The sequence below is a fragment of the Aulonocara stuartgranti genome (assembly GCF_965226115.1).
Source record: "Aulonocara stuartgranti genome assembly, chromosome: 4".
Taxonomy (NCBI): domain Eukaryota; kingdom Metazoa; phylum Chordata; class Actinopteri; order Cichliformes; family Cichlidae; genus Aulonocara; species Aulonocara stuartgranti.
Genome location: NC_138942.1, coordinates 32270637 through 32297048, shown reverse-complemented (window position 1 = coordinate 32297048; position 26412 = coordinate 32270637). Strand labels below are relative to the sequence as shown.

The 26412-nt window shown below is 43.5% G+C and overlaps 2 long non-coding RNA genes across 3 annotated transcripts; one reads left to right on the top strand and one right to left on the bottom strand.

The window, feature by feature from the left end:
* Positions 1-14943: 14943 nt before the first annotated feature.
* On the top strand, positions 14944-16225 carry LOC309704741. 2 transcript variants are annotated; one of them, XR_014276358.1, is made up of 3 exons: positions 14944-15001; positions 15699-16008; positions 16089-16225. It is a non-coding gene; the product is annotated as an uncharacterized lncRNA (long non-coding RNA). The 2 variants fall into 2 exon arrangements; XR_014276359.1 differs by lacking the exon at positions 14944-15001 and having other exon boundaries at positions 15546-15811; positions 15897-16008.
* A 7611-nt stretch (positions 16226-23836) lies between these two features.
* LOC309704748 lies at positions 23837-25671 on the bottom strand. Its single transcript, XR_014276366.1, has 2 exons — positions 25527-25671; positions 23837-25146 (listed from the first exon to the last, which is right to left on the bottom strand). It is a non-coding gene; the product is annotated as an uncharacterized lncRNA (long non-coding RNA).
* Between the last annotated feature and the right edge of the window lie 741 nt (positions 25672-26412).

Sequence of the window (26412 nt, the reverse complement as noted above, 5' to 3'; positions counted from 1 at the left end):
ACACGTTATTAAGTAACGCGTTACAATAACTATGTTATTATTGTGGTAATGAGCACGGTAACTAGTTATGCCAAAATCAGGAACGCGTTACTCGTTACAGGGATTTAGATAGGCCCGTTATTCATTACTTCGTGTGGTGGCTATCACGAAGCTTCCACAGATTCAGTAACATTAGCAAGTGGTGTCGCGTTAAACAACAGCAGCACGTTTTATCAGCTGTTGTTAGAATTTATTTAATATTACTTTCTAGTATCAGCTGATGTTTGCTGGAGCCACAGCTGTAAAAGCTGCTGGTCATGATATGGTTTGGTTATCTGGTGAGAGGGAAACATGAAGATGAAACCAGGAGATGTCCTTACTGAATCATCAGAGCTGGACAGGTGATGGAGAAACAGGTTTGCCTTTTAGGTGACATTAATGAGTTGAAGAGAAGTTATGAACTGTTTCTGAGAGAAACAGCTGACAGCTGGTAACTGTGCAGGGGCGGGTCTGGCTAGTAATGTAACTAAGTTACTAAGTTAAAGTTACTTACCCAACACTGGTTCTAAGGGACTGTTTGAGATATAATATGTCACATATGACCCTTCAGAATGACATGCAGCAAGTTTGGAGCAGAAAAATTGTTTCAGTGACAAGATATAGGCGGCAATCGCTTTTTGGCAGGCTCAAAATGGCATATTATTGGTATTAATGTTATTTTAAAAGTTTTTCAGCAGTTCTAAGGGACTGTTTGGGCTCCTGTGTGTCACATTCAACCCTTCTTGATGATACTCAACAAGTTTGAAGAAGAAATATTCTTTCAGTCACAAGATATAGTCCACAATCACTTTTTGGCAGGCTGAAAATAGCATTTTATCAATGTTAATGTTCCTTTAAAGGTTATCCAGCAGTTCTAAGGGACTGTTTGAGATGTAATATTTGACATATGACCCTTCTGAATGACAGCCGCCCAGTTTGAAGTGGAGATAGTATTTCAGTGACAAGTTATAGACTACAATCACTTTTTGGCAGGTTGGAAATTGCATATTATCAGTTTTATTGTTCCTGTACAAGTTATTCAGCAGTTCTTGGAGAGTTATTGGGATAAAATATATCACATGTAACCCTTCTGGAATATATCCAACAAGTCTGAAGCCAAAATATTGTGGAGACAGGAGGCTGAACGGGCCCCTCGGACCCTCCAGCGGAGACGAGGAGGTGCTGGCCGGCCTGACCAGAGCCGCCAGCGGAGACGAGGTGGTGCTGGCCGGGCTGACCAGAACCCCCAGTGGACGAGGCGGGTGGCGGCGCGGGAGCCGCGGAGTGCTGGATGGACTCATCCGAGCTTCCAGCAGGGGCTGATGTAGAGCTAGAGGGTATTGGGACCCCTGGCTGAATATTAAGCTGACCAGAAGACTGTACTGCTACCGGGGACTGGGCCAATGGTTCAGGTGCGAGCTGAGCTACCGGAAACACGGGGAGTGTAGTGATGGTTGTGGTGGAAGTATGGATGATGGAGCTAAGGGCAACTGAGTGGCAGACCAAACTGAGGGAGACTGAAGTGCTACGGGGAACTGAACTGGTGGCAATGCAGGAGACTGAGCTCGAAACTTAATAGGCACATGAGCAAAGGACTGAACGGGTAATTGAGCTATGGATTGCACAAGTGGCCGATAGCAGCAGACTGGGCTAAAGGCAACGTAGGAGGCTGGAGTGATAGCTGAGGTGAGAATGGAGCTAGCAGGGACACAGGAGATGAAGCTTCAGGAGGCTGGGCAGCTAAGTGAGCTTCAGGCTGGACAGTTTTTGGAAAAACAGTCTCTGAATTAATAGTCTCTGATTGAACACCCTCTGAGCTAGCAGACACAGAGTTAATTAGTCCAGGCTCAAACAGAACAGAATTACCACAGTTCTTTGCGTTGTTATGGCTAGGAGGAGCATGAGAAGAACAGTCTTTTAGGTTGCCTAAATGGAAAATATTGGTCTCAGAGGAAACAGTCTTTTTCTTCTCAGCCACAACATAAGCAGACCTTGGGCCTTCAGACCCAGTAAACTGTACAGTTCCACTTACACACGCCCAGGCGTTTGCACTGGTGAAGTCCTGGGTTCCGGCGGTGGCACTTTTCGTTGCCTGTGCTGCCGGTGTTCCAGATCAACTGGCGTTTAGATCAACTGGCGTTGGTCGAACAGATGTGTGGCAGTCTTGCGTTTCAGTAGCTCCTACCGACAAACCAGCAAAAAAACGCCAAATGTGTCATCTGTGACACTTGTGAGGTTATCTCAAACACACTCCGTCAGTCTTGATGCTGTTGAACAACAAAATGTTTAAAAATGTGGCGAGTTTACCTGGTGATATCCTCATGCGCGACGCGATCGCGAAAACAGCAAACAAGTAACACCATGCCGTTGTTGTTCACAGGACAGCAAGAGTAAACGATCGGGAGACCCTTGTCGTCGTTATCGTTCCACTCGCACGGTTTATTTCACCGAATTCAGCGTTTTTGCTCCACAACTAAAGCGAGCAGTTTGCTCTGTGCACTAACATGGAGTCGAGTCAACCAGCGCCACCTCTGGCCAAGTGCCACAGCCTACAGCCAGATCAACTGGTGACACACATCTGCAGCACGTTTGAATTCGTGTCATGCACATTTGTACCTTTCAATTGTGTGTTTGTGCGTCATGCAAATAAACCATTGAAATGAATGAAATGATATCATGTATTTATTATCAGCCTACATTTGTACAAAATGCCAAATGACATACACATAGTCATAAGAATCACCATCCTGATATCAACACTTTTGCCCATAAGAAAAATGTCGTGAACAAATATATGACACACCAATATTTCACCAGTGTTGTAACTCACATGTCGCCAGCATAGTCTGCCTGTGTCTCCCCTCTGCAAACGAACATTTCAGAGTTGGATGTGATATACAGTCTGCATAAGTGTGGTCAATCTCATAACGATCCGTAAGGGGATGGCAGCTACGCTGAATGTACAGCAGTCACACAGTGATCAGCAATAAACAGTCCCCAAAACTTGCATATAATCCCCAATGTGGAGCCCATCTACTGACTACCACATAGCAGCTGGACCAGTCCCCAATGCAGGTCAGTCCACTGCTGCCACCTGTGGCCAAGTACCATAGCCTACCACTAGATTAACTTGTGACACACATCTGCACCTGCTGCTATGATCACATTGAGTAAAGGCTGAGTGGCTGCACTCACACGTGGTGCATCTAAATCTACCCACAAATATGTTGAAACATGCAATGCCAGCAATGTGGATTGTCAACACTACAAACAATCAGTAAGCAAAGACTACACGGGTCAATTCCTTCTGTCCATCATCCAGCCAGATATACGTATGACACACACATCTGCAGCTGGTCCCATCACCACGTTTGAATATGTTACCTGCACAACACATTTGTAATTGTCAATGTTGTCTTTGCTGTCCCATAAACCATGCAACCACATGAAACACAATTGTGTATCCATTTAAATCCCATCATATACATGAAGTTGTAGACATCACAACTCCTTCTGTTTATGTTATTACCCAACAACAATATGCACTCCACACATAGATCACATAGAAATATGTCATCAGTGTGCTCACAACACACCTTGTCAGAATAGGCTGCCTATGTCTCTACTGTGATTCTGTATATTTCAATTGTGCAACTGGAGTCACATGAGGCAATCGTGTGGTGTTTGCCAGGAACACTGGTAGCCAATATAGGTGATTAAGCAGCACAGCTGGAAAGAATTGGTAGTCATATGCAGTCTATATAAGCCCAGTGAGTACAACCAACATCTGTGGGTTTCGTGAGGTGGTAGCAGTCAGTGAATTTAAGATAAGATAGATAAGATAACCTTTATTAGTCCCACACGTGGGAAATTTGTTTTGTCACAGCAGGAAGTGGACAGTGCAAAAGTTATGACGCAAAAATTAGAATACAATAAGAATAAATACAGTACACAGCTGTACAGAATAGAATAAAATAATATACTATATACAGTAGAATAAAATAGAATAAAAATATACAATAAGATAAAAATAGAATACGAATGCTATATACAACTGAGTAAAAATACAACGATGCCAGAAAAGATTATTGCACTTAGTGTTATTGCACATGTGTGGATGTGCAGTTAGATAGTGTTAGATAGTGTTAGACAGCAGTTAGATAGTGATTAGAAGGCAACTATAGCCAGTGTGGTTGGGAAGAGCTTGTGAGAGAGTGGACTCCTGAAAGTGAGTGACTGAGGTGTGCTAGTTGGTTTGTGTGGTGTGTCTGTTAGTCTGTGTGTTTGTGGTACAGTGGAGTAGGTAGATAGGTGGACAGGTGTAGGTGAGGGAAATGGATCCCAGAATTGTGAGGGAGCTTCTGGAGTTCAAGCTCCACGATCGCTATCCTGAAGGATCAACCAGCAGGGAAAGATATACAATCAAAAGAAGAGCTGAGACCTTCAGGATAAATGGTGAGTACAATGGATAATGTCATGTAAACCATCAGAGTGTAGTATTGTGCGTTAATGTGAACATTCCCTCTTGTCTGTTTGTTCTTGTCTCGCCCCACATGCCCAATGGAGATGGAGACCTGTACTATGTATGCAGGCAGAAGAAGAACAGAACGGAGAACCTGGCAAAAGTGGTCTGCACTGCCAAAGAGGCAAATGACATTTTTGAGGAATTTCAGTCCAGCCACTTTGGTGGACACTGTGGATGGGAGAAGACCCACTGCGCCATCATGGCACGCTATTACTGGCCTGGCATGGAGGGTGACATTAAAAAATGGGTGAGCACATTCTGTATGAATGAGCCTCAAACGCATTGTGGAAACCCAAGAACCCCCCCCCCCCCCCTTTGTTTTTTTTTTACATTTGTTTGTTTCTCTGTTGTTCGTATGTCTTGTGTTCGTACCCTGTTGCTCCTAACTAACCCATATAACCTACAGCTCCAAGGCACTTTGCTGATCATTAACATGCAATGTTACTTAATTTGGCAATAGGTTGCTCAGTGCCCACAATGCCAGTGTAAGCGGGCCAATATTAAGGAAAAGAAAGGATACATTCCAATCGAGGTACAGTAACACAGACAGCATATTTGTTACTGTCCAAATACATCAAATGTGACATGTTCTTCTTTACCCCCCTCACAGGTCACAGAGCCCTTTGAGCTCGTTGGAATGGATCTTGTGGGTAAACTGACCTTAACGGATGGTGGTAATCAGTACATTTGTGTGATGGTTGACTATTTCACCAAATGGGCAGAGGCCTACCCACTGAAAAACAAAACTGCAGATGAGGTCACCAGTTGTATTCTGGATTTTTTCTACAAATTTAGTGCACCTAAAAGACTGCTAACAGACCAGGGCTCAGAGTTCTGCAACAAGGTGGGGTATTAGTAGCTCAAGCACATATGTAATGTCAGCTTGGATGACCAATGTGATCACCTTTTCAAGGTCAACTATGGCCTGTGTAAAACCCTGGGCATCCGAAGAAGCCTCTGCTCACCATACCATCCCCAAACCAATGGCTTGGTGGAGAGATTAAATGGCACAATCCAGAGGTACAATACTGTCATTTATATATTGTGCTGTAACTATGTCACAACGATGGCTATTTAGTATATTGTATTCATGCATTGACATTTCAGATCCCTCAATAAACTGGTGAGTGACGAGCCCAAGAACTGGGACAAATTCCTGCAGTCAACCATGTTTGGACTGAGGACATAAAAGCAGCTGACAACAAAATACAGCCCATATTACCTCATGTTCGGCAGAGAGGCAAGGTATCCATCGGAGATCCCAAAGGCATACAAGGTAAAATGGTGTAATGTACAAGAGAGAAGATGTCTCAATCCTAATCCAGTTACTCAGTCATTGTATTTTGGCAGGTTACAGAAGGCATGGTCACTAAACTCATTTCGAATGAAGACGTGTGTGAGGGCCTAAAATCCCAGGAGGTGGTTTACGCTGACGTAACCAAAAATGTCAAAACCACCCAAGACAAGATCCGCAGGGGGAAGGCAGAAAGGGGAGAGGAGGATGGCTTCCAGGTGGGAGACATGGTTTTGCGCAAAAATGTGAGGCAGGAACAGAGAAAAGGTGGCAAACTGGATCTTAGCGTAAACGTTCATGTCAAAGAAATTCCAAGTACGGACACAAAGCGGAGCATGGAAAGCGATATTATGGGAGAGGACACAGCACACAAGAATGACAAATTCTCTCGCTGGAAGAAGAGCCAGCACTTAAAAGTTTACCTTCTACACTGTGGTCGAATGGACCAACTGATGTGGGATTAATAAAAAACGCAGACTCAGTAACAGTACAGACTGTTTCATCCCGCAGGCCCATTAAACCACAATACCCCTTATCTAAGGAAGCAACAGAAGGGATTAAACCAGTGATATGAAAAGATATGGAAAAAGCAGGAATTCTAATAAAAACTAATTCTGCTACCTGCAATACTCCAATCTTCCCAGTCAAGAAAGCTAATACTGGAAAGTATCGTTTGGTACATGATCTGCGAGCAATAAATGAAATTACTGAAATGATACCACCAGTAGTAGCAAATCCTCACACTATACTGAATCAAGTCACTCCAAAAGAACAATGGTTCTCAGTGATAGATTTATCAAATGCCTTTTTCTCAGTGCCTTTACATCCTAACTCACAATATCTGTTCGGCTTCACATTTGAGGGACAGAGATACACCTATACTAGGTTACCTCAGGGATTTCAAAACAGCCCCACTCTCTATGCTGAAGCTTTAAAGAAATCAATGATGTCCTGCCTCCTGCCAGCAGAAGGACAGTTTCTACTTTACGTAGATGATATTTTAGTGACTGGCCACACAGAGGAAGGGTGTAAACAGAATACTATGGCTGTGCTACGTCACCTGGCTGAGCAAGGCCACAAAGTGTTTCTGAATAAACTCCAATTATGGAGACCTGAAGCAACATACTTAGGCCACACCCTCTCAGGTGAAGGAAGAAAACTACTAGACAAAAGAAAAGTGGCCATACAAAATGCACCACAGCCACAAACTAAGCAACAGATGATGAGTTTTCTCGGGCTATGTAACTTCTGCAGGGCGTGGATTCCAGAATATGCAGCACAGGTACAACCACTGCAAAACCTAATCTATGGAAAAGATCTTGCTTTAAAAGATAAAATACAGTGGACACCAGAAGCAGAAGGAGCATTTACTAAACTAAAAATCATGCTCCAAACTAACGTTGTGCTTGCATTACCAGATTATGGCAAACCATTCTACTTAAATGTAGACGGAACACAGAGACACATGAAAGCAGTATTGACACAATCATTTGGAGAAAAACAAAGGCCACTAGCTTTCTATTCAAACAAACTCTATTCATTCCTGGCCTCAGGAATGCCCACCTGTGTACAAGCATGTGCAGCAGCTTCAGAGGCAGTGCAACAAATCTGCTGACATAGTTTTAGGACACACTCTGACTGTTAGAGTACCACATGCAGTAACTTCTATACTGCTACAAGCACATTTGCCTTTCTTAACACATGCTAGACAACTCTCCTATGTTGGCACACTGCTTTCGCAATCCCATATCAACATAGTGAGATGTGGACCTTTATATCCTGGCACATTGTTGCCAACACCCACGGAGGGAAAAGCACATTGCTGCGTGGAAAAATTAGAAGAGGAAACTAAACCACGTGCTGACATTTACAGTACACCACAAGAAGGTCTCACTGACATCTTTGTTGACGGTTCAGCATCAAAAAATGCACTAGGGCGTACCTGTGTAGAATATGCAGTAACCACAACAGACACTATAGTGGAAGCAAGAGCCTTGGCACACACGCATTCAGCTCAGAGTGCAGAACTGACTGCAGTAATCAGAGCATGTGAAATACATGAAAGAAAGGATATTAATATCCACACAGACAGCCAGTATGTATTTGCAGCAGTTCACCACTTTGCAAAAATATGGGATAACAGAGGAATGGTTACCTCCTCTGGAAACCCAGTTCAGTATGCAGATTTGCTGAAGCAACTGTTACAAACAGTACAACTGCCGCGACATTTAGCAATTTGCAAATGTGCAGCACAGGACGAACAAAAAGCAGCACCATCAAAAGAACAAAAGCAATGGCTAAAACAAGGAGCAGTACTAGACACTGATGACATAATGAAAATAGCAGGAAAACCCATTCTTCCCAAATCATTACACAAAACAGCCGCTCTAGTGAGCCATGGTTTAAGCCATGTCTCATCAGGAGAGATGATCTTTATAATAAACCAACAATTCTATACTATAAAAGGATATGAGAACATGTATGACCTGCCAAAAACACAATACCCAAGATAACTTAAGACCAAAAAGAGGACATTTTCCTACACCACCTCACCCAATTCATTAATTCACATGGACTTCATTGAACTGAATGAGTGTCAGGGCTCAAAATACGCTCTAGTAATTATAGATTTTCTCAAAATGGCCAGAAATCTACCCAGCGAAAAAAGCAGACGCAATCTCAGTTGCAAAGTGTCTATGCAACCATTTCATTCCAACATATGGAATTCCTACTCTGATGAGATCAGATAATGGAACCCATTTTGTAAATGACGTGATCAGTAAAGTATCTGAAGCACTAGATTTCAGTTTGAAACACCATTGTGCCTACCATCCACAGAGTGCAGGATTAGTGGAGAGGACAAATGGCACTATAAAGCAAAGGCTCAGGAAAACAATGCAAGAAACTGACAGACCATGGCCAGAATGTGTAGGCCTGGTCAAAATGTGGATGAGAATAACACAAGGAAGCAACAAACTAACAAACTGTCTCCATTTGAAATTATACATGGGCAACCTTTTCCACTACCAGTTACTAGCGGGTCACTAGATAAATCAATCCGTGAAACCACTCTGGCGGATGGATGACTCGATTGTTGATAAACAGAGAAGTTAATTTGAACAATAAACTGCCGCAAGACTCTTTTTCACCTATTTCTTGCAGGTTGAAGCCAGGTGATTGGATCTCGCCACGGTAGGAGGGTCCATACCAAGTGCTTCTGACCACTCCAACTGGGAAGTGCTGATTGAGCATTGCTTGCACTTCAACCTGCAGCCATTGGCCAACTCTAGGGTAACCAAGTAGTAGGGTGTGACGGACCTGTACGCAGTCATGGGAAGGTGGACCCTCCTGGTTACCTTGACTACGACGCTCACCCTTACAGGACCCCAGCTGATGCCGGAAACCGTTGAACCACGAAGCAGACAGAAAAGATGGACACACAATAACTCCCACCTAAGAGACATGGCACAAGACCACATCCACCCGTGGATGAACAATGCCTGGTACCATTATATCCACGACAGGACAAAGGCAGAATCGTCAAATACAGACTGTTATTTCTGTTCTCATATTCCCAGCACGTCGACACACCCCACACTATATGGTGAATATATGAACAACACTCAAGCAAAGTGTGCAGCTAGTTTTGCTGGCAATGGATTCCAACACAGCCAAACCACCACCAACGATACAATCTCACATGCTGTTGGACTTAGTAATGGAACATGTGATCAACTCTTCTGGGTCGATTTCAATGTGACAAACCGGAATACATCCATCCACTTCCCAGTGTTCCTGGACCAACTCCCAGGGAAGAACCACTCCATGTGTTATCAACAAGAAAAAGGTAACGGACCCCTTGGAAACACCACAAACTGTGTCCAAACTGCAGGTCACGGAGAGGGCGCCCCTCTGAATATGAGTGGACCTTCTAACGGCACGTACTGGGTGCAACGAATGGCCTGGCTATGTGGAAACGGGCATATTTCATACTGCCCCCAGGCTGGACAGGAACATGTGCTCCTATATTCCTGTCAGACCACACTTTCAGGATGACCACAGTAAACACCACTTCTATAGCATGCCGGAAAAGAAGATCAACGTTCCCTAAACTTCAACCACATGGGGAAGCGACGTACTGAAGGAATTAAAATTATGGACTACCGGACAGAAAGTACTTCATTCATTGTTCCCCTTGGAGGGAACTGGAAAAAAAACATGCTGAGGATTGAAAATCTGGACTACCGTTTAAGACTCTTCTTGAACGCTTCATGTAAGATCAACGAACAGCAGAATCAGGAAATCGATGCATTACACATTGCAGTGATGCAACATCGAGTAGCTCTGGACATGATACTAGCAGAGAAAGGGGGAGTTTGTGTCCTCTTCAACAACACCTGCTGCACTTACATACCAGACATTGTACACTCATCAAACATGACAGACGCCCTGAATGCCTTGAGAGAGATCCAGCAGGCCCAAATTCAGGACTATTTAAGTGATACAAGTGACTGGTTTTCTTGGTTTTACACTGGCTCCTGGTGCTAAAAAGACTACTCATTGGAGTTGGAACATTTTTACTTTTATTTTGTGTCTTTGTAACATGTATCCTGCCATGTCTAAAAGTCATGATTAACCGCATAATATTTTCCACTGTTGCTGCATACATAGCCGTGACAAATGATAATGATGACTCTGACCTGTTGGAACATGAAGACTTTGTGTGATTAATGACGATGTGACAGAAAATGTACAAGATTTAGCTACTGATCTCTCACTTAAAAGTTATTACGTGACAAACAAGAGGGAATGTCAATAGAAAATTGTACTTAGTAGTCAGTATAATCTTTTAATAATATAAGTTTGCATATGGTAGAATACTGCATGTTGACCTTTTGATGACTTAGGCTGTTGTTCACTACAAGACTTCTTCCCACAGCTGGACACTTATCTTCACTTCATACCAGGCAGAGGAAGTCTGTCCTTTGTCACACGCATACACATCCACATTTCAATGTAAGGAACAAACACCCACTGATGTATATAAATAAAGACCAGGGCAGTGGCAGAGCGCGAGTCCCTAAGCCCTCACTCTGTGACTGCCCTTGCTGCAAGTAAAACTGTATTTCTCCTCTCTGATTCGCAGCTGAAGAAGTGTCTTAGAATACATCTCTTGACACCATTTTGCTCTATACAGTTTCCTTGAGCACCCTTAAAGGCACGTTTAATGTGTAATAACAATAACAATAAGTTGGAGTAGTGTAAGGCACCCTGCTGTTTACTTAATGTTTATTAAGGAATTTTATACAGTACTTCATATCTTTGCTTAAGATTTTGCCTCTCATAAAATAGTCATTACATAGATTATTACAAAATATTTTGAAAAAAAATTTGTGCGTTAAAGGCATATAGAAATGTCCGTCTAATGGATACGTTTTAATTACTTTGTATTTGTACATATTTGTGATTCGTTATAACGATGAAGACATTGGAGCATCAACAAAGTCTCCACACTCTGAAGATAAAGGTACCTTTACCTTCAAAAAAAAAAGAAAAAAAAAGAAAGAAGGGTAATTAGTTTAATTTAATCTTACATTGTGATTCTTTCTGGCTGCCTCTGCCTCAATTTTATCCCACAACTTAGACATTCACATTACTCACACTCTCATTACACATACATATAGGATCTTGGGGGTGGGCACGATACATGGAATCCAAATTACCATCAGGGTGTACACCCCACCCCTGGCGTCGTTGCCCACCTCTCAATTTTGAATACACGTAGACATTGAGGGCTAGCAGGAGGGACTATGCACTTACCTGCTGCTCTCTGGCAGGTAGCTCCATGCCCACCTGGGTTTTAATTGCACCTTAGAACACACATGCATCAACACTACAATGAGCGGGTGGAGGGAGGTTTGGAGTCTTCTCTCACCCCTGTTCTCTGCGACCTGCTGGAGCGGGGGGGCTAGGAGGAGGAGTTGGCCGTCCGACTGCGGTCTGGAGTGTGGGGCCTCCCTGCTGCTGCGGAGTCGGGGCGGTCTGCCTCTCCCCACCGCAGGGAAAAGGGTAACACCACCTGGGTCTGGGTGCAGTTCCCCCCTCCAGGGGCAAGGGTACCTAGACCCGGTTCGTAGAGTACGCTTGGGGAGTGTGATCGTGTGTACAGCGTCTATTTATTATTTATGTCTGTCTCCGCGTTGGTTGAGTGTGGAGTAAGTGCATATGAGAGCATGAGGGTGGGAATGGATGTTTGTGTCTGTGTGTGCCTGTATGTCTGTGTCTATATGTCAGGTTGGGTATCAGACGCCACCTCTCTGGGGACACCTCAGGCCCTCCAAGGTTTGGAGGCCTATCTCCACCCACCACCACTTCCCCTGCCAGTGGCGGACTCCCTCAGGTGTCGGTGCGTTGGTGGTTCTTTGTGTCTGGGGGTGGGCGTCCGGGTACACCAGCTCACTCCTTGGCGGCCGCTTATCAGGGCCTGGAGCCTGGGGCTCGCTCGGGCCACTTCGGAGGTGGGGTGCCCCCGGCCTCTCGGCCTGGGGCTCGGTCACTCAGGCACAGCTGGCTGCCGGCGGAGCTCACGGGCGCGTCACTGCAACTCCCCCTGGCTTCTGCTCCGCGGCTGCTGAGTGAGCCCTTATCTGGGACTCTCCTCAGCTCTTACTGGGACAGTGGCGCGGCTGCCCCTCTGTTGGTCTTCCTTGGTCTCTTGTGTTCTGGGGGCCTCTGGATGTCTGGAGTTTTGATCTCCTCCATACCTGCTTCATACCCTGGAGGACGGGGCTGTGGCTCCCCACACTCCCTAGCAGATCATTACATGGAGAAACCTTTGGAATGCAAGCATGCTGATCCACACAGGTATGCACACAGGTGTACACACGGGTATTCAGACGCGGACTACAGCTTTCTTGGCTGCTGTCTCAAAGCACATTGTGCGCTGTCTATCTTGCGTGCTGCACAATATCGTTTATTACTTAGTATCTACTGATATTTACTGCTAGCTAGTTTATTGTGATGGTGCTGTTTTTTTTATTATGTTGCTCTTTGTTGTTTGCTTTCTCTTCTGTTTTTTTTCTCCATACAGGTGACCCAGGTGTTTTTTTTGTTGTTTGTTTTTTTTTTTTTTCTTTCTTCCCCCCTTTCTCACCGTCTCTTCTCCCCTTTGGTTTTCTTTCTCTCCCTCTCTTTCTTTCATTCTTTCTCCCCGTCCTATCCCCCAGTCATGTCTGTCCCGTTTGTAGGAACTGAAAATAAAATAAATTCATAATTATAATAAAGGTCAATCAAATGGACCAATATGGCAAGGCCATGATGATCCACTTGGTAAAATAAATCCGCTTGGCATCTTTCTTGGCCTTAAGACAACAATTCTGATGCTAAAGATCCAAACGGGACACAAAAAAAAAGGAAAAACATTTGTAACCGAAATGACAACCCTTTCTCTACTACTAGAAAAACTGCAGAGAGTGGCATCCATACACCTGACACACAACACCTCGAGAGGGACTCTAAACCTTCATCTTCAAATGCAAATACTAAGGTAATTTAATAATTTTCTGTGTTTTTAATAAACAACACAGGAAGAAAACATAGGCTTTAACAAAACGTCTAAACTCAATCAGCATGTAATTATTAGATTAAACATTTCTGGTCTTTTGAACTGGAATTAAAAGTAAAGGTTTCAATTGTAATCTTGTTGGGATGATCTTTCAAGGTAAAATACATATTTCTTAGTCATTTTCACTTACTAAGACAAATTTGCCAAGATAATGTGAAACTTGTACTCTGACTTCATTAGTGAAATTGTAATGTAACTATCTGATGCCGCTCTATTTTAATAGTGACACTCTTTTGATAAACATTGAAAGTATTTAGATTTTTTTAGAATCTATATGTTGCAGGGGAATGAATCGGATGAATTCGCTAAGGTCCACACTGACAGTAGCAGCTCAGAAGAAAGATTTTTCACGTGTAGTTTCCGACAGCAGAAAACAAATGAAAAAAGGAGTTACGATTTCAGGACTCACCTGTCATTGTGGGTGTGGTAGTTTGTGACGAAGAGAAACTGAAAGCAGAAGTCGTTTTAAAAGGAAGTGAGGTCTGCCATAAAGAGCTGAAAAGGCGACCCGTGGTTGCATAAAAAAGGAGGTCCTGCAGAAGATTCTAGTGCATGCAAAAGCTAGAATGCTATGGTTAAAAACAGCGATGCAAAGAAGACATTGTGTACTTTGATGCCACTGGAATTATAGAAAGAAAAGGAGTGTTGGAATGAAAGGTCATCAGAAACCCATCCAAAGGTGCATCTCTTCCTGTTGCCACACATGTCACGCATGACCACACGCCCCTAAGACATTCTTGCAGGCCTTTCATACTGATGTGGTAAGAGTAGTGATGTGACGTTCTGTATCGAGGCTTTGAAGCTTGTGTCAAGTAATGGAGAGGGCGTTTCCGCGATGCGCATATCAAGGCTTGCTTCATTTATGGGAGGAGTTGAAAATGATGACGTCTGAAGCCTCGCTGCCCGGCTGTACCATGTGACTGGTTCATGAAGTGGTTTGAACTTTGCCGCGAGCTATGACAGAGATATAAACAATGTTCAGACTTCATTCAAAATGTGGGTGTTTGATGGAGAGTTGCAGTTAGTGAGAGTTTGGAGACAGGTTTATGAGAGAAAGTCAAGAGAGAATGGAGCAAGCTAAGAAGAGGAGGATGTCCTCCCTTGTGTGGAAGCATTTTGATCTTATTCCTCCTAACAAGGTATGTAAATTTCTACAGAAGATGTATTTTCATAATACTGATGGTGCAATACAATTTATGTTAAGCGGCTTTACTTTTGTACAAGGTGAAGTGTTTGCTATGTGCCAGGGAGCTGGGATATAACAACAACACCTCATCCATGCTTAGGCACTACAGAGCTTTGCATGAGAATAAGGGGAACACCGATTGTGGAGCAAGACCAGGTGAGCCATCAAATGTCATGATAATACAGCATGCAGTAATGTTACTAAATGATATAACAATATTATACAGCTGTAATAAGTTACATGTGTGATATTTATATTTGTGCTTTGTCTTTATTGTCTTTCCCCAGCAGAACAATCTCAAATAGATGAAGACCCGGGCCCTATTTCAGGAAGCCGGTTTAGTGGAAAAACTGAGTAAGTATACCCTGAGTTAACGAAAACTCTGGGTTTTCGGTTTCACAAAGCGAGTTCAGCTGAAGCCTGAGTGAGTCACTATGACGACACACTCCGTGAAGCTAACCTGCCCCCTAGCAGGTTTACTACAACTAACCCTGACTGTCCCCGTCTCTTTGTCGGAAACCTGACTGTAGGAAGTGTCAGACATGGCGTGTCCCTTCCTTGAAGAGCCAGTAGATCTTGAAGCCCAAATTCTCCGCAGAGCTCTCCGCCGGGAGAGCGTGATTAGAGCGCGTATGGACATTTTATCATTACCTGATGATTTCCTGTGCGAACGTTACCGTTTCTCAGCACAATCAACAAGTTATTTGGATAGCATCCTCAGGCCATATATTGCGCATGTGACACATCGCGGGCATGCGCTCAGTCCATTACATATTCTTTGTACCGCACTCCGTTTCTTTGCAAACGGGAGCTTTCTGTATAATATTGGTGACGCTGAGCACGTTTCCAAGGCTACCGTCTGTCGGGCAGTCAGGAATGTCACAGTTGCACTGAAACGTCTCCTGTACTCGTCTGTGGTGTTCCCCGGTCACAGACCCACAAGATTCATCAAAGAGGGATGCCACAAAATTGCAGGTATCAGGATGAACAAAACTCAATGCATGATGTGGTGATACGTGAACTACCACTCAAATGGTACATAAATTTCCAGGGTTCCCAGGCGTGATTGGCTGTATAGATGGCACCCACATCCCAATCATTGCACCCTCAGCAAATGAAGGAGACTATGTGAACAGGAAGTCCTTCCACAGCATCAATGTACAGGTACATAATTCCCTGTAGCATTTCACACCAACAAGTGATGGCATCATGGTAATGGATGCTAATATGTGTTCTCTGCACTGTGTAGATCATATGTGATGCTGCCAACATCATCACAAATGTGGAAGCCAAGTGGCCAGGCTCTGTACATGACTCACGAATCTTCCGGGAATGTACACTGAGCACCAAATTTGGACATGGTGGGTCGAAGTTACTGTGAAATATACAGAGACCAATTGCCACAGGGACGTTTGCACTGACATGTATTCTTCTGTCCCAGGAGAGTTCACTGGCCACCTGCTTGGTGATAGGGGGTACCCATGTCTACCCTATTTGCTCACCCCTTACCCTGACCCTGAACCGGGCCCACAGCAGCGTTATAATCTGGCCCATTGCAGGACACGGGCCAGAGTTGAAATGACCATTGGAATGCTCAAGGCCCTGCTCCAGTGCCTTCGTAGACTCAGGGTCACCCCAGAAAGGGCATGTGACATCATTGTGGCATGTGTGATTCTTCACAACATTGCCACGATTAGAGGTGAACACTGTCCAGCTGAACCAGACATCAGCAGTGATCCACACGATGAACATCCTGACCCACCCACGAACGTACAGGATGGAAGAGCAGTCAGAGACACCATATGCCACAACCATTTCCTGTGACCCGTCACCCCAACATGTTACATGACAAATACACAGATACTGTGGTCAACTGGCTTTATTGGTCACCCTGTATGTCCTGTACACAAAGTATAAATGCGTATATTAGTATGTTGTACAAACACTGACATGATTCGTCCATCTATGATCACTCCACCCACCCTTAACTGTTGTTCCAGCAGTACAATCTCCAGCTTCGACTTCTGGATCTGCAGCTTGAGGTGTACCATTTCCATGTCGCACTTCTGTATCTTCCTGGCCAGATATGTCTTATACAGCTGCTTTACAGGGAGCTATTGCAACAAAGGACATAGCATTGGCATCCATAGTACATGCCTACTTAGGTTGGTTGTAAATCAGTTCTGAACAACCCACTGTGGACAGGTTTGTTGTAGGAGTGGCTGGACCCTCTTCCTCTTCATTTCCAGCATCACTCTGCCAGGGACATAGTAAGTCCATGGTGTCATCATAGTACCACATTGTCGTCAGTTGTTATATTTTCCACTGTACGCTGTATACCTCATAGTGTGGCTCTGTTGCGGCCTCCTCTGTAGCAGCTCTCACTGTTTCGTCATCATGTGCCTGTGGTGGAGACATTTAACAACATTGCTGTTCTACTGTTGACACATGTAGTCTGTGGAGTATTACGAGTACTCACAACTGCATGTCAGTCTGGCTCAACAGGGGGCTGCACCAGATGCAGTACACCATCACCATCAACTGGAAGAATATGGGGTTCATACAGGTCACTCATGACTTATGTGGGCGCAAATGGCAATTACCAGACATACCAATCACCATACACCTCATTGTCAGTATGCTCTCAGAGACAACCGACACTGAGGGAAGGCAAAATCAGTAGGTGTCAGGGTGGAAACGCTTTTATGAGTTTTATGTTGCATTACAGTATATGTTCATATGTTACTCTTATTGGGAAAAGTACGAAATGTACTACTCGCTCTGTCTCTGGGAACAGGGAGCTCACCCTGTGAGAGGTTAACACACACACACACACACGTATGCAGAATTAAAGGACACTGCTGTGCTCTTAATAAAGACGAACTACTGCAGCTCGGTGTGAGTGAGTCTCTCCCTGGGCCCTCACCCGTGCAGCACGTTAACAGTCTCCAAGTGTCTCAGTGTTGTTTATTCACCTAACTGTTTGATAACTGTCATTCTCTGACAGTAGGACAATAACTTCACTACGACATAGTTCATTTTGGTCAAGGTGACTGTGCAGAATGGATGTGTGCACGCCATGTATTGTTTTGGATTTACCCCTTATGTAGGCACTTGTGCCCTGTGGGGTTATTGCCACAGAGGATGTCCCCGCAGAGATGCCTTCAGCCACAGGGCGCCCACTGTTTTGGCTGAGGGCCAACTGCTCAGCCTCTGTGAGTGGTGGTGGTGGAGGAGCCCCACCTGTTTTTCGGGCCTCCGCTTTTTTTCTGTTGGCTGTGACGGGTCACATTTGGGCATACAGAGTAGGCAAATGTGTACTTGTAATGTGCTCAGATAATTTCAATAAGTGCTCACAGAAAGGAAATTAATGTAGCCTCTAACCGCAATTGATTTACATAGGACAAACAGACCAAGCACTATGGCTCATAATACAATTACACCTTACCTGTTTGGACTATATTTTTATACTTCATTTTTACTTGCTGCCAGGTACGTTTGGGGCCTGTTGGGTTGCACCTGCGCTCACATCACATCACAACATAAAATGTATGACATAGGCAATGACATGACATATACTGAGATGACGTGTTAAATGGGTGGTGATCCCTAGATCAATGTTTAGATTAACACTCACGCATTGACTCTGTCGGTTATGTTTTGCCATGCATGCTCCCTTTCTTTTGCAGCTGCGGCTGTGTTACTTTTTTTTCTGCATGATGTGCATGCTGTCGGCATATGCTGCCATCAGAATTTCCGCCTTAAGCGCTGTGAAATACGTCGACCGCGCCTTCTTTCCCTCCGTCTCCATGGTGACTCGCTCAATCTGTGCTCCACTAATCGAGGCTTTATGTATCCTCGTGCGCGCGCTTGACTTGGGGTTGTAGCAACTCCACGTTGATTGAACTAATTGTTATCAGCCTGTCTGAAACCGAATATTCCGAGTTGGACAGTTCGGGGTTACTCAACCCTGAGTATCGTTTTTCCACTCTGAGTTTTCTAAACCGGCTTCCTGAAATAGGGCCCCGGTTAGCATGGTGATCGAGGACTCCCAGCCATTTAGCATTGTGGAGGACAAAGGATTTAAAAGGTTTGTTAAATCATTAAATCCTAGCTATGTTCTCCCCACTAAAAAGGCCAGAAAAGCAATGAAAATTTGGTTTTTACAGAATAAAATGTGAACAGGCAGGACTGTAGCTGTCCATACCTCAACGTTACAAAAGCACAACTACTGTCCATACCCCAACCACACCTCACAGTAAATGATCATTTCCATTTTAAGCATTTCCAAATAATCATTTTCCATACTGCCAGTATAAATATACACAGTATACTGCATCACTACAATATAGATGTTTTACACACTCCTTTTGTTGTTGACATTTACAGGCTGTGTGCAAAAGGCCACACTCTTCAAATTCATGCCAACTAATATTTTTACGTCCAGTAGGTGTCCTACTAGAGCACATGAAGCTTCAAGACGCTTTGCGCTGGGGTGAACCAATTGGCTTCATCTGCCCATCACTAGGTAAGAGCTTTTGGAGATCGGGCCTACAACAGGCCTGTCATGTTCAAGTGTGGTGGATCACTAGTACTCCTCCGATCTATTTCCCTAATATTCTGCAGAACAAGTCTTGAGGATCTGCTGCATAAGTTATTCACTGGCCAGCATTCATCACAGACATTTAACATTCCCTTTCTTCATTGATGTTTGAGCCATGTCATGAAAAATACCAAGGACCTTTGTTAAAAAACAAAAACAAAACAAAAAAACAAAAAAAAAAAAAATCTTTTCAGACCATTAGAAGAATAACAAACACTTTGATGGCAAAAGATTTAAGGTCAAAATGACCCCGGGACAACACAAAGACAACCTGACTTTCAGTGCTTTAAGCTCACAATTATTCATTCAAAAATTGTATCTGTTATAGTAAAGAGAGTCCATTGTTTCCTGTAAAAACCTTTGAACAGCTCAAACAACATGATATTGTTCAAAAGCTCTCTTTTTAATATCTACATTTATGTGTCGTGTGTTGTTGTCATACATGACTGAGAATTGACACGTCTGTCTTTGAAGGATGAGAGCCAGGAACAAGTAGCTGATAGTCAGAAAATTGCAACATACATGGCTAATAAAGTGTCAGTCACAGTATGGAAAGGAGATTTATGTGCCTTCAAAGTAGATGCAATTGTGAATGCAGCTAATGAAAGTCCACATGGGAAGACTTGCAAAGGCACCGTCTGCCACTGGAGGACGTAATATCCAAGCAGAGAGTGGGGTCTTCATTGCCAAAAATGGCAAAAGACAGGACAAGTAGCAGTCACCACAGCAGGGAAACTACCTTGCATGAAGCCTATTCATTTGGTAGGCCCATGTCTGCAGAATGACCCAACAGTGCACATGATATCCATTGCAAAGAAACTTTTAAGAAAAGGAATTTTAAACATTATGAAATGTGCAAAAGAGCTCAAATTTGGTTCTGTTTAGAGATGGTAAATTCGATTCTTTTTACTGAATCGAGTTTGAATGAGTCACTCACCAAAATGAATAGTTTTTTTAAGTCACTGCGTCAGTTGCCCAGAGTGCAAAAAAATTTACATTTTCACTCAAACTTAATTTGTTTCTCTTTTCATGTATATCCTACTGCTAAGATGAGTGATGAAAAAGAACAACAACTATTTTTATAGAGCAAAAAAAAATAAGATTTCTAAAGGGAACATTTATTTTATTTATTTTTATTTTATTAGTATTTTCCTCAAATGTCCATCCATCCATTCGCTACCGCTTATCCTTTTCAGGGTCGCGGGGGGTGCTGGAGCCAATCCCAGCTGTCATAGGGCGAGAGGCGGGGTACACCCTGGACAGGTCGCCAGTCTGTCGCAGGGCTAACACACAGGGACAGACAACCATTCATACTCACATTCACTCGCACATTCACACCTAGTGGCAATTTGGATTATCCAATTAACCTATCCCCACAAACTGCATGTCTTTGGACGGTGGGAGGAAGCCGGAGTACCCGGAGGGAACCCACGCAAACACGGGGAGAACATGCAAACTCCACACAGAAAGACCCCGGCCTGATGGTGGAATTGAACTCAGGACCTTCTTGCTGTGCGGCAACAGTGCTAACCACCGTGCCACCGTGCTGCCTCTCTGTCCAAAATGTGAACATTTCGAGGAGTGAAAGAAGCCATCTATGTCCACTGTGAGCGACCATCTTTGAACAGAGGCGGTGGCTTACGACACCAACTCTCTGCCATCTATAATCCAGTTTTGAGATCCCTTCCCAGACGTCTTAACGCCCACTCACATCCTGGGCCATCTGACCTCAGGAATTCGCATGATAAGGTGGGGCCAGGTTTCACAATGAACACACCCGAAACTCTGGCTGATTGGGACCCACGCCCAGTTTCCCACCTTGGCTCAGGCGATTAGAGGATCATCAGGGGGTCCTTTTGTCCCTCTGTGGGGGGGGTCACTCCCACTAGGCTTATATCTGGGACTCTCCACCATTTGACCTAAGAACTGAAGAAGCTTCTCGGATGAGAGGTGAAACGCATTCAAGCAACTTAAAGAAGTCCAGACGCTTTTCTTTGCAAGCTCCTTTGACTACGATGACCTGGGTGACTGAGAACCTTCACAGACATTTTTAACACAACAGATGGTCGCAAATAACATTCAGCCCTTTAGAAAATACACGCAGCAATGATACTTCTAAAACCAGTCGCACAGACCCGCTCCGTCTTTTCAACACCGTTAATTGTTTGAAATTGTTCAGGATTGCAAAAGCCCACTGCGGGTATCATTTAATTGTTGTGATTCCTTAGGAAGACAAAAGATAGGTGTATCACTTAGTTGTTGAGAGTACCATGCGAAATATCCCTCGTATTATAAATTATTATAAATAAATAAATTTTACAGTGTTTATTTATCGGAGAAAATACGTTAAATGTCACCATTATTATTGGCCGGCCCGGAAACAGCGGGGGTGTCCAAATTCAGAGGATGCTTCCACCTGAGGACCCGGCCTTCGTGGTCTAAAGAAAGCCGTCACAAGCTCCCTCGGTGGAGTGAAACTCTGCCGTCTGCTCCTTGCTATCTAAAATATAACAGGGCGCTGGCGTAAACTCTCGACCGTCTCACACTTTGTTTAGTTAGTTTTCTGTTTAACGTTTATTCAGCTGTGTGGGAGGGATTAATAAAGTTAAATTTAATTTAATCTAATAACTTTAATTTCAGCCAAACCGATTTACTCACGAACAAATAAAACACTGAAAAAGCCAAACAATAGCATTTTTAAGTTCTCAATGACTTATATATCATGTTTAACCCGAGTAGCGAAAGACAAGGGGGTTTGAAAACGATGTGTCGCTCGGCTCAGATATTTAAAGTTTACACAGCTACATTCTGAAACCTGAAGATATGTTAAAAGTTTTTTTGCGACCCAGAAAGAGAAATAAGAGTAATATTAAAACTAAGTAGCTGCCGCCATTGTTGGAAACTGGAATTGGCTGGGCCGCGCTATAAATTCTACATATGGTTTTTCAATTTTGTTGCCTGGGTGGAAAATCGGGAGAAATTCGGGATTCTCCCAGAAAAATCAGGAGGGTTGGCATGTATGGTTGTGGCAACATCATTAACCTTGTCAAACACCTCAAGTAAATCATATCACAGAATATGACGAGCATATGTTGAGATGAACTGAAGAGGAAGACAGGGACAGGTGACGTCTCTCACGGAGTCCTTTAGTGCTGCAGGCAGGCAAGGTGTTCAAATAGCGCACAACTTCAGTTTTTTTTTTTTATTTCTATATGATGAACTCTACATTATTAAGTGCTAAGAACAAGAAATCTGATGACCTGTAATCATGAGATATTTGAGATACAATAAATAAAATGAGTTTTTGTACAAAGTATCGGATCAGTATTGTCGATACCACCCTGAATATTACTTTGTATTGGATCGGAAGGGAAATCAGTGGTATCGCACATCACTACCTGCAACACCCCCGAGTGAGTGGCTGCCTCCTGATTTCTCTGATGTTTTTGAGTACAGTATATCAGATTTCGATCTAGTTCATATACCCACCACCCCAGAATGTGTCAGAAATGGCGATGATTCACACATAGATTTTGAAGAAAACTGTATAACAGACTCAAATATCTGCGGCGTATGATGCTTACATGAACGTTGCAGACGCTCAGCCTGCTGAACAGACCCATTCTGCTTCAAAAGACGATATACTGTCTTTGATCGATGCTAAACTCAGTCAACATCAAGAAGCAGCACAGGGCGACTTGCAAGAAATAGCAGGTGCTCTAACTAGTACCCGGCCGGTGATAAACAATACCTGGGGTTTATTAGATCATTAGTACCAGCTGACTTTTAAAATCCACACCATGGACCCACCCCGTAAATTATTCAAACACAATGATGGTACCTCCACTCGAGCTAAATTGTTTGACTTTGAGGCTTATAACCAGTGGGCTGCGCAAATAGTAAACAAATGCCAAGTTTTGCATGCAAGACTTAGTAGTGCAGCTGCATCATCCTCACCTGATACACGTCCTAGTCAGACTGTTCCTATGCCTGCTATTGCTGCTAGGGCTATTGTCGTTAATAATGCTGATTGTACACCCATTGTTGCACGGGCTGCGGTTGTTACTGATGCTAACCGTACTGCGGCTGCTGCTGGTGATTTTGCGTCTGATGCACAATCTAGCTGGGTTACCTCTGCTGCTGCAGTTGCTATTGAGTATTTTACCGCTTCTACTAATACTTCAGCCACACACACACACACCCCCTCAATCATTGCAAATTTCTCACAAACAGATACTGCAGTAATCGAGCCCGTTGTGCAGTCTGGGTCTGGCAGTCGCTCTTACCCACACATTAGAGCGATACCTAATTTTAATGCTCGCGAATTGCGTGAGCGCCTTGATTTTAAGGGTGTAAGTCTCGATCATCCAGAACAAGTACCTGCGCAAGTGCTTAGCCAATGTGGTAGACAGAGCTGTGGCTGGATCTCAACAGGGCAGCGTTCTAAACGTGGTCCTGCGTGGCCCCTCGCTGGCTTCAGATGTTCAGGCTGTTTTAAACGCTGATGATCAGTAGGGGAGAGTGAGGTAAGATGAGCCACTTTTTACTCATGTTGCCCTGGATGTGAGAAAAAAATGACACAGAAATAGAATGATAACATATTCCTTTATTTCAGGATGTCTCCTTTCAAATGTAATGATCAGAATCTATGTCTGATGACGCTGCCCAAAATAATGACCTATTAAAAAAAAATGCTCCTTTGGCTCAACTTGCCCCAGATTAGGGGTAAATTGAACCTAGTCAGTGGGTAAACTGAGCCATCTTGGGGCAAACTGACCATGTAGTTTTTAAAATGTAAAACTGATCATATTGTGAAAAAAAACATTTTAACAGTTGTAAACCTGTGAGAACAAACCTGGAAACTGGTGGTTTCTAAACAAACCACCAGTTCAAAACCATTTATTCAAAAGAACTATTCAATATTCCAATGATCAAGGTTGCAGGGGAATATGAACTGTTGCTCCCTCCTTGCAGTTCCTCCAGCCTGTTGAGGTTGAGGTAGCTTCTTCAGCACATCCTTGCGTGGGAAAGATGCCTCATCATTTTCCTTGAACACAAACGTGGGTTTCTTACTGCTAGTGATCCCTCGGATTCTTCTGAGAAATCTGGCACTCACTTCGTTGTCTGCAAACCTGTCAACCAGGCCAATGTAATGGTGGCTCCTGGATTTGGATGCAAATCTTACGATGACAAAGTCACCAACTACCAGGTCTGAGACATCTGGTTCACTTCTTTCATCGCTGGAACTCAGCGTGTCAGAAGTGTACTCAGAAGTGTCTTCAAATGGGATGGGAACATCACTCTCCTCAGAGCTGCTTTCCACTGCAATTTTTGTCTGGGTTTGTTTCCTCTTCCACATTCCTTGCTTTTTGTGGATTATTTCTTTTTTGCCTTTCAGTTTATTTGTCCTTTCTTCATGGGCTCTCTCTCTCAATTGCCTGCTTTTCAGGTGTATCAGTCAGGATTCGTGTCTTCACACGCTTTCGATTTGTTTGTTTCCTGGGCTGCTGACTTTTGGGTAAGGGTAGAATATCAGTGGGAGACACATATCGAGCATGGTTGGGGTCACTTCGTGAACCACATGCATGTACAGGGTCTGGTAAAAATCTGGAACTGCTCTGCAAGCTTCTTGATATGCTCTGCTAGCTCCTTCTCCACCTCCTCAGAGAAGACTCTCTTTGCTGAAGCTGTTCCACTATAGCCAACCGATTTGACCTCCTATGTGTCCCTCTTTTTAATATATCTCCTGAGTGTTGACCTGTCAATTTGTCTTTCTTTAGCCACTGATCTTATGGACTTTCCTCCCTTGACTTCACTCGCTGCCCTTTCAATCTCCTCCAGGGGTGTTGAGCCCCAGCTGGTCTTCCGTCTGTAGGTCCTTGGCATGATATCTTTTCTATAATAGTTAACATATGACAAATACAACAAAAGGGTTCAGTATACTGAACTAAAATACTATTTAATAAGTCAGAGCCTTAAATAAATTTCAGTGCCTTATGGTGGGGTAGGTTGAACCATTGGATCAATTTACCCCATAGCCTTTGGCTCACTTTGCCCCATAGCCACCATTTTGAAAAAAACGGGCTAGCTTAGCAATTTAGGCTAATCTTTAGAAAACTTCTTCAGATGATATTATATTTTAGAAACCCACCAACATGTATAATATATCATCTTAGACACAGATACATTTGTTTTAATATTACAGTCAATTTACCTGATATGCAGAAATTTTACTTTGACAAGCAAAAAACATTTTTTTGTGTAATACAGACTTACCCCTTCTCCAATGTGCTCCTCTTTAATATAGCAGGATGGAAATGATGAGTGCTTCCTGGATTTATGGTCACATGACAAAACATGTACACAGTTACCTAGATACAAGGGGTGGTTCAACTTACCCACTGGCTCATCTTACCTCACTCTCCCCTATGATCCGGATCTGTTCCTCGAATCAAATTGCACAAGTTATGCAGAGTAATGATAAATCTATCAGTGATGATGAATTAGAGTTTATTGTCACGGTAGCTCAGAACAGTAGTTGTGGGGCTCACTTAAGACTGGCACAAATCCCTTATGATGAGATTCTCTCAAAGAAAGGCAGACATTTATACACACCAAACAACACACACAACAATTTGTGCTTCTCCTCATGCATAGCACATTCATTAAACTCATCAGCCTCTGAGCGAGAAAAACTTGCTACAGCCATGCGACACACAGCAAGTATCATTCTCTGATGTCGGCAAATTTGAGAACCACTTCAACATTAAGATTGTAATCTATTACCACACAGAAGGGCGTAAACGCCTGGAATGTTTTTTCACACATGAAGAGCCAAACACAAACACGTTGATGATGTATCTCCATAATCAACATTACCACCTGATTTTAAACCCGGCCGCTTTTCTTGGGGCATCCTATGTGTGTAATTTCTGTTACAGTACATATAATACCCCATTACAGCACAGCTGTAAACATAGATGTAACACATGTTACACACTCTGCCAACACCACACGGGTCCCACAGTGAAATGCAGTGACTGTAAACGCATCTGCAAATCACAACACTGTTACCAGCAACACAAAATACCAGAATTAAAACACAACATGATCCCCTGTGATAATATGAAACATTGCATGCACTGCGGCACCACATATAGAG